General features: G+C 46.3%; 1 protein-coding gene across 1 annotated transcript in view; it reads left to right on the top strand.

Annotated features, from left to right (window-relative positions):
- Positions 1–5397, top strand: part of LOC143986539 (NACHT, LRR and PYD domains-containing protein 3-like) — a 535368-nt gene extending 529971 nt beyond the window's left edge. The window contains exon 11 of the mRNA XM_077484912.1: positions 5079–5397. The gene's annotated coding sequence lies outside the window, so the exon portion shown is untranslated. The remainder of the gene's footprint in view (positions 1–5078) is intronic.
- Positions 5398–9424: the final 4027 nt, after the last annotated feature.

Genomic DNA, 9424 nt, shown 5'->3' with positions numbered 1-9424 from the left:
GGGGCGTTTTTCAGGCGCTTTAGCGTTAAAAAAAGCGCCTGAAAGAAGCTGCAACTGCAATCCCAATGTAAAAGCCCGAGTGCTTTCACACCAAGGCGCTGCCCTGGCAGAGCGTCAAAAAAAGTCCTGCAAGCAGCTTCTTTGCAGCGCTTTTGGAGCGGTGAATATAACGCTCCTAAAACGCCCCTTCCCATTGAAATCAATGGAAGAGCTTGTAAAACGCCCGAAAAACACCTGAAAAACGCTATTGGCAGCAGCGTTTTTTGGGCGCTTTTAACCCTTTATTTGGCCACTAGCAGGGGTTAAAAGCGCCTCATTAACGCTCAAAAAACGCTGGTAAAGCGCTGCTAGTTTAAGCGGCGCTTTACGAGCGTTTTTCGGGCGCTGACATTTCACATTGGGACTGCAGATGAGGCTTCTTTCAAGCGCTTTACATGTGCTTTTTTTAACGCTAAAGCGCTTGAAAAACGCCTGAAAAACGCCCCAGTGTGAAAGGGGTCTTAGGGTGGACCTCCGCTTTAAGTCTGTCCTTGTGTGTATTGTAAAGTGCCAGACAGACTGGCTGCCAACCCTTTGTGAAAAGATGTGTATTGGGTGGGATCGTTTGAAGCCTAGCAGACGTCAGGATGAGGTGTTGATTCTTGGGATGTGTGGGTGGAGCTGGGCTCTTGTTCATGTTAAAGCATGTGCCTTGAATTGTGTATAAAGTTACAATGTTTCTCAAAAATAAAGTCATTCCTACTACAGAAGAGACAGAGTGCGTCTCGTCTTTTTGTCAGAGGGGTCGGCTCCTATAGGAAAGGGTCGTTTAGCTGTGGATATTGGTCGCGAGTGGATGTGTGTCTAGGAGAGGGAACATCGTAAACGGCGTTAACCCCCTTTATATTAGGGGTGCCGTTACAGTAATCTTTCTCTTCTTTTCCTCTTCTAAATGGCGTCATTTCTGCTCAGTCTTGCCCACTTCCTGTGTTGTTGTGTGACCGGTGCCCCCTTCACAGCACTGATCTGATAGGGGCACCCGCGCATGCGCGCTCCCATCTATTGTACTACAAGCCTGCGGTGACACACTGGCTGCACCGCCCATGACATCACTGCTACAGCTCCGCCTCCATTGTCATCTGATTGGAGCCCCACCTCTGCCCCGCCTCCTCTCTATGAGTGACAGCGGCCCCCCGCACTTTCAGAGCTGCAGGTGGATTGGCTCCTGGATGATGTTCTGTGACAATGGCACAAGGAACAAACAACAAACTTTATTCATACAAGACACTGTCCTGTTGTGTCAAATTTACTGACAATAAATTTTACTGACTCAATTTTTATTGGAAAAAAAGTTTTATTTTAACCATCACCTCCAATCATTCTGTGTCACCCCCAGGAAGATTGTGTCACCCCCCCAGGAAGATTATCTGTCACCCCCCAGGAAGATTCTGTGTCACCCCCAGGAAGATTCTGTGTCACCCCAGGAAGATTCTGTGTCACCCCTAGGAAGATTCTTTGCCCCCCCAGGAAGATTGCGTCACCCCCCCAGGAAGATTATCTGTCACCGCCCAGGAAGATTCTGTGTCACCCCCCAGGAAAATTCAGTTTCACCCCCCCGGGAAGATTCCGTGCCACCCCCCAGGGCATTGTGTGTCACCCATCTATTCTAGCAGCATTACATGTCACCCATCCCACTGAAGAGTATTACATGTCACCCATCCCACTGCAGAGCATTACATGTCACCCATCCCACTGCAGAGCATTACGTGTCACCCATCCCACTGCAGAGCATTATGTGTAGTGATGGGCTGAACACCCCTTTGCTCATTCAATATCAGAACTTTGAACAACACAAAAAATTCGGCCTAAATGGCAAACCCCATTGTCCCAATTTTGAAGGCTTATATGCAAGTAATTGGCCATAAAGAGGGTATGGGGCCCGGGTACTCCCCTGGGGGAGATCAATGAACATTTTTTTAAAAAAAACAATCTTTTTAAAGGAGCAATGATTTTAATGATGCTTAAAGTGAAACAATAAAAATGAAAAATTCCTTTAAATATAGTGCCGGGGTTGTCTTTACTCTGCCTGTAAAGTGGCACATCTGTACCATGTATAGAACCTGCTGCAGCAAAACTGTACTACATTATAAATAAAGAAAATGTAATTTAAATATTTTTTTCCTGCAAGCTTTCTTTTATAAATAACGGCTTGGGGGCCAGTCTGTATGATGAGGTCACAATGCAGTACACTGGGAACAAGATTAGAGGATTGTTGGATACATTCTGGTGCCTCTTTGGCCAGACTTTGGATGGAAATAACAAATTTGTTTCACCACTTTGAGCAAGCCTTACTACTCTGCATCTGGTGGTGTGCTGCTGGCAGATGTGCGGACAGACTGAGGTGAGGAGGAAGGGGCAGATTTGTGCCCCTTTTGTGTGGATTTTAGGTGGGAGGGTAAATTCCTTGTCAAGCATGTGGTACCCAAATGGTTGGGAGTTTTTGCCACGCTCAATGTGCTTTGAGGCAAAGTTTGCAAATTGGAACAGTGCGATCGGCTGCTAAAAAACGTCCAGACATCTGAGCTGTGGGAAGTGGGCCAGGAGATAACAGCTCCACAATGTGATGGAATAGGGCGGCTGCTCTCTACTCTTCCATGATGGCTGCCTTGTTAGGGTTGTGCCTCACCCTCACTTTCCTCCTTTGCTCTATCCGGCACCCAAGTCACATCAGTGACCTCATCATCATCATCATCATCATCTCCTCCATCCTCATTACCACCGGAGACAACTTGGCAATACGCTGCAGCTGGGGGAACGTGACTGCCAATTTGTGTACCAGTGTTCTCCCCTCTCTGTAGGCTCATGTTCCTGCCTTCCTCAACCTCAGAACCAACATCTGAATCCAGTAATGGCTGTGCATCATCAAGGAGCAAGTGGCTGACGCTGTGTTCAAATAACTCCGCTGACTTCTCCATGCCTGATGCTGGGGCTAGGGCAGGAATAGATGTGGACAAGGAGGCAGAATAAGCTGCTCTGGCAGCTGCAGGGGACTGTGCACTAGTCTCTGCTAGGGTGATGGAGGATGATGATAATGAGGAGGATGACCAAAGATGAGGAGGGTTTAGTAAGCCATTTCACCACCTCCTCTGCATACTGTGGCTGGATAGCACGGGCACCATCACTAAATATAGGAAATGATGTCCTGCCTGAGGACTGACCATGTCCACCTTTGCCTGTGGTCACATACGCTGCTGGACCCCTCACAGTGCCATGGGGAACGTCTGCCTCTCCTTGTTGTCCTCCCAGACATGATGGGGAATTATTACCCAAACTTATTATAAACTGGGAAAATGTGTGATTGGATGCACTTTATTCAATGAAAAGTGGCGTTTGGTGCACTTTAAATTGAGGACTTCGCTGACAGAAATGTAAAAACTATAAAAAATAAAATAAAAAAGGGAACATCAACGTCACAGTCAGAAAAACTACAGCTGACAAAAAAGGGGGACAGGAAAAAAAAACATGCAGCAACCAAGAAGAAGGATATACAGCACTAAATGTTATGTGGTGTTAAACACTTCACTACACAACACACTACACTATACTCACACTCTACACTGACACTACACTATACTAATAATCCACTCACACTCTACACTGACACTATACTATACTCACACACTATACTAACAGTATACACACACACTACACTGTACTCACACTCTACACTCACAATAAATTAACACACTAACTCACTAGCAGTAAACTGAGCCTGGCTCTATCTATCACCACTGCAAAGGCTTCCTATGAGAAGGAATCATTTATAGTGGGGGTGGGACTATGAGCACTGAGCCCTGATTGGAGAAAGTCATCATCACTTTGTCCAATCAGGGCCCTGACAGTGCTGATTGGCAAAGCCTTGCACCTGACCGCTGGCTTCATCCAATTAGGTCCTCTAGAATGCAGTGCGAAGGGCATAGTGCATTGTGGGGCGCTCAGCAGGTGAACATCCCGCCAAGCTAGTTTGGCGAACGGGTGAGCAGGTGATGTTCGGGGGGAACTTTTGCTCGGATAGAACTGTTGGCCCATCTCTAGTGCTGATAAGTCCAGTTCCTGGATTCCGGCTTCTCCTCTCTATAAATCTGCATCACTTCCTAACAGAAAATAATAAAACCCGTCCTGGCTGTTCCAGGGATGGGAATGGGGCCGACCTTCAATATTCTGAATACAATCGTCTCCTCAGTCGGCTCTGCTGCTGATATTGGGATCTGCAGATCTTCCTCAGGTCACATGATCCCAATTCTTCTGTGGATGGAAAGTAGCCAAATTACTGATATGACGAGTCCCTGTGTAACATGGAATGATATTCACATCACATTCACATATACAGTGGTGTGAAAAAGTGTTTGCCCCTTCCTCATTTCCTGTTCCTTTGCATGTTTGTCACACTTAAGTGTTTCGGAACATCAAACCAATTTAAACAATAGTCAAGGACAACACAAGTAAACACATCTGTCCGACCATCTGTTTGTGTACTCAAGCTGAAACGAACTTGGGTTCTGCAGCAGGACAATGATCCTAAACACACCAAAGTCCTGACCTGAATCCTATTGAGATGTTGTGGTATGACCTTAAAAAGGCCGTTCATGCTGGAAAACCCTCTAATGTAACTGAATTAGGACAATTCTGCAAAGATGAGTGGGCCAAAATTCCTCCAGGACGCTGTAAAAGCCTCATTGCACGTTATCGCAAACGCTTGGTTGCAGTTGTTGCTGCTAAGGGTGGCCCAACCAGTTATTAGGTTTAGGGGGCAATCACTTTTTCACACAGGGCCATGATGGTTTGGATTTTTTTTCACCTTTAATAATAAACACCTTCATTTACAAATTGCATTTTGTGTTTACTTGTGTTGTCCTTGACTATTGTTTAAATTGGTTTGATGTTCCGAAACACTTAAGTGTGACAAACATGCAAAGGAACAGGAAATGAGGAAGGGGGCAAACACTTTTTCACACCACTGTATATATGTATTGATGACACATTTCATGGAATGTATACAATGTAATATCTCTGTGTAATTGTACAATTATCTCTTGTAGACGGCCGGAGATTTGTCTGGTGATTGTGTCCCGGTGTTGGGCCTGCTGGACCTCTTCTATGTATAGAGGATCTCCTCACCGACACCTCGGACTTCTCTGCAACCCTCTAAAGGAAAGTCTTCTACTCTTCATGGATATAATGGTCGCCTCCCATTGTGAATTCCCTCTTCTCCCCTCTGTGGGATTCCACACTTTCCAATATTATCAATACTTACTATGATGGTGATGAGGATCCGACTCATTATTAGGACTCATTCATGGCGGGAAAAATACATTTGCTAAAGTTTCTCATTAATAAAAGCTGACTGGAGCAATTACTAATATAGAGAAAGAGACCGTATCTTCCTCTTACTGCCGTCCTACTCCTCTCCATCCTCTTCTCCACCCTCCCCACTCCTCTCCACCCTCCCCACTCCTCTCCACCCTCCCCACTCCTCTCCACCCTCCATACTCCTCTCCACCCTCCCCACTCCTCTCCACCCTCCATACTCCTCTCCACCCTCCATACTCCTCTCCACCCTCCCCACTCCTCTCCACCCTCCATACTACTCTCCATCCCCCATACTACTCTCCACCTTCTGTCCTCTCCATACTCCTCTCCATACTCCTCTCCATACTCCTCTCCATACTCCTCTCCATACTCCTCTCCATACTCCTCTCCATACTCCTCTCCATACTCCTCTCCATACTCCTCTCCATACTCCTCTCCATACTCCTCTCCATACTCCTCTCCCCCCTCCATACTAATCAAAAAAGAAGCTGCAATGAAAAACCATAAAGATACACGATATACATTCATATGACAAATAATATTATAAATTATACTGAATTAATTCACTACTAACGTGCCAAAAATACATACATTTTCCACATGTAGTAAGCTATATAGAAAATCATAAATTTAAGTAAAGTGAAATGACAATAGTGAAAACCAAGTGCACATAGTCCACAAATATATGGGAAATCCACAATTAAATTGTGGAAGCAGGAGGATACAGAGATAAAACTTCAGTCCTGTTAGGTGACACTGCACACAACACCCTCAAACTGTGAGAAAGGTGCATCAAAGAGAAAATCCTCCACCAATAGATCCACTGAGGCTTACCAGCTGACCAGATCTCTTTTTAAAGCGGAGGTCCACCCTAATTAACAGTCCTAGGTCTATGTGATTCCCCCTTCCCTAATCGCTAGGTAATCCCCTTACCTTTCTGCTGTCTTCTTCTGTTTTCTTCTTATTTCAAATTTTCTGCCTCTGAAGATTCCGGAAAGGGGCGGAGCCGCGGTGGAAATGGGCGGGGCTTCAGCGGCAGGTCACTTCTTCCTGTTGGCCGCAGGGGCTCCTGGGATCGTTGTTTTTATTTCCCAGGAGTCTGTACGGCGCCCAGGCTCGAAATCTCGCGCGACCTGAGTGGTTGTCAGTGCTCGAGCGGATTGATCTGCGCATGCACAAGATCGCAGCTCATAGGGGCGGTGCATGATGGGAGTTTAGGAGGACTGTGCCCCGGAAGACAATGCCTGTGGGCTTCACATGCCCACAGGCAAAATGGAAAACGCCTGGAAACATTTTCCTAAGCAGTTTTGAACAAAGAAAACACTTGGAAGAGACTCGGACAGCACTTAGAAGTAAGTAAAATATTTAGAATACTTAATTTCAAACATTATTGCGGGAAAAAAAAACGTCGGTGGAACCCCGCTTTAAGGAGATCAAATTGTGCCTGAAATTCATCAGCCTATGGGACCTTTTCTGTTTGTTCTGTCCTAATAACATCCATCAATGTGGCTGGGATGAGAGACGTATAAAGGAGGAGGCACACAAATTTGAGCTACCAGTGATTGCATAAAGATCCAGGCTGGGGGATGAGTTTCAGGCATGATTTGTTCTCCTTAAAAAGAGATCTGGTCAGCTGGTAAGCCTCAGTGGATCTATTGGTGGAGGATTTTCTCTTTGATGCACCTTTCTCACGGCTTGAGGGTGTTGTGTGCAGTGTCACCTAACAGGACTGAAGTTTTATCTCCGTATCCTCCTGCTTCTACAATTTAATTGTGGATTTTCCATACATTTGTGGACTATGTGCACTTGGTTTTCACTATTGTCATTTCACTTTACTTAAATTTATGATTTTCTATATAGCTTACTACATGTGAAAAATTTATGTATTTTTGGCACGTTAGTAGTGAATGAATTCAGTATAATTTATAATATTATTTGTCATATGAATGTATATCACGTATCTTTATGGTTTTTCATTGTAGCTTCTTTTTTGATTAGTATTCTATTGTGTGTATCTCACATTAAGTTGCAGCAGAAATCTTTTCTTTTCTATTTATTATTTTTTTCTGTTCACTGATATTTATTTATTTATAGACAGCGCTGTTTTTTTTCACCTTTCACATCCTCCATACTACTCTCCGTCCTCCATACTACTCTCCGTCCTCCATACTACTCTCCGTCCTCCATACTACTCTCCGTCCTCCATACTACTCTCCGTCCTCCATACTACTCTCCGTCCTCCATACTACTCTCCGTCCTCCATACTACTCTCCGTCCCCCATACTACTCTCCGTCCCCCATACTACTCTCCGTCCCCCATACTACTCTCCGTCCCCCATACTACTCTCCGTCCCCCATACTACTCTCCGTCCCCCATACTACTCTCCGTCCCCCATACTACTCTCCGTCCCCCATACTACTCTCCGTCCCCCATACTACTCTCCGTCCCCCATACTACTCTCCGTCCCCCATACTACTCTCCGTCCCCCATACTACTCTCCGTCCCCCATACTACTCTCCGTCCCCCATACTACTCTCCGTCCCCCATACACCTCTCCGTCCCCCATACACCTCTCCGTCCCCCATACACCTCTCCGTCCCCCATACACCTCTCCGTCCCCCATACTACTCTCCGTCCCCCATACTACTCTCCGTCCCCCATACTACTCTCCGTCCTCCATACACCTCTCCGTCCTCCATACACCTCTCCGTCCTCCATACACCTCTCCGTCCTCCATACACCTCTCCGTCCTCCATACACCTCTCCGTCCTCCATACACCTCTCCATCCTCCATACACCTCTCCATCCTCCATACACCTCTCCATCCTCCATACACCTCTCCATCCTCCATACACCTCTCCGTCCTCCATACACCTCTCCGTCCTCCATACACCTCTCCGTCCTCCATACACCTCTCCGTCCTCCATACACCTCTCCGTCCTCCATACACCTCTCCGTCCTCCATACACCTCTCCATCCTCCATACACCTCTCCATCCTCCATACACCTCTCCATCCTCCATACACCTCTCCATCCTCCATACACCTCTCCATCCTCCTCTCCATCCTCCATACTACTCTCCTCTCCTCTCCCTGCACACTCTCTCTCTCTCCTCTCCTTGGATGTAATAAAGTGATGCGGCTCTATCTAACATATACGGCATTCCCGGCTCCCAGTGTCTCTCTCTGCAATGTCTTTCTCCATGTTGCTGACATTATCTTGTATAAGAACAGAACCCGATCCATCAGCAATCCCAAGGAGAGACGGAGATCTCATAGCCGGCTCTCTGCTGCCTTATATCAGAGTTTTTCTTCCACAACCAGAACTTTATCCCCCTGAATGACAAGCTTAGCCAAGTCATCCCATTTCTAGAAGTTCATCTTTACTTCTGCCAACTCCCCCATCTCTGCTCTACATGACTCTCTGCCAACACGGCTCCTAAGATTTCATTGTGCCGAGTCCGTTCAGCCGCTTCGCCTTTCACTGACAACTTGCTGCAATTTTTATTATATCATCTAAATGGATTTATCCACCGATTGTTCTGATTACATTTCATGTCTGATATATTGTATATGAGGATCATGTATTATTCCCGGAGGATTTCATGACATGGATCATTACCCAAAGGGACGTGATTATCCCGATTGATTATTGGGCCACCAATATTATTACCTGGTTATTGGAAGGTGTTATTCTCTATAGATTTACCCCATTGAGGGTTTTTACTCATCAATAAAGTTTTGTATATTTTATTAACATTATTCTGCGATTCTGTGATTATTACCAACTTCTCAGCTTGTTCTCCATAACTGATACCCTCTCACCTCTCCCTTCCCCCACTCACCACTCCCTTCCCCCACTCACCACTCCCTTCCCCCACTCACCACTCCCTTCCCCCTCTGCCTTCTCACCTCTCTCCTCTCCCCTCTCCCTTCCTCCTCTCACCTCTCCTCTCCCCCTTCCACCTCTCCCTTCCCCCTCTCACCTCTCCTCTCCCCCTTCCCCCTTTCACCTCTCCCTTCCCCCTCTCACCTCTCCCTTCCCCCTCTCACCTCTCCCTCCCCCTCTCTACTC

This window comes from Lithobates pipiens, unplaced genomic scaffold, assembly GCF_037356315.1.
Source record: "Lithobates pipiens isolate NorthernLeopardFrog02 unplaced genomic scaffold, aLitPip1_a1.2 Scaffold_167, whole genome shotgun sequence".
In the NCBI taxonomy this organism is placed as follows: Eukaryota; Metazoa; Chordata; class Amphibia; order Anura; family Ranidae; genus Lithobates; species Lithobates pipiens.
Note: the sequence above shows the minus strand (reverse complement) of the source record. Positions and strands in the feature narration are given on the sequence as shown.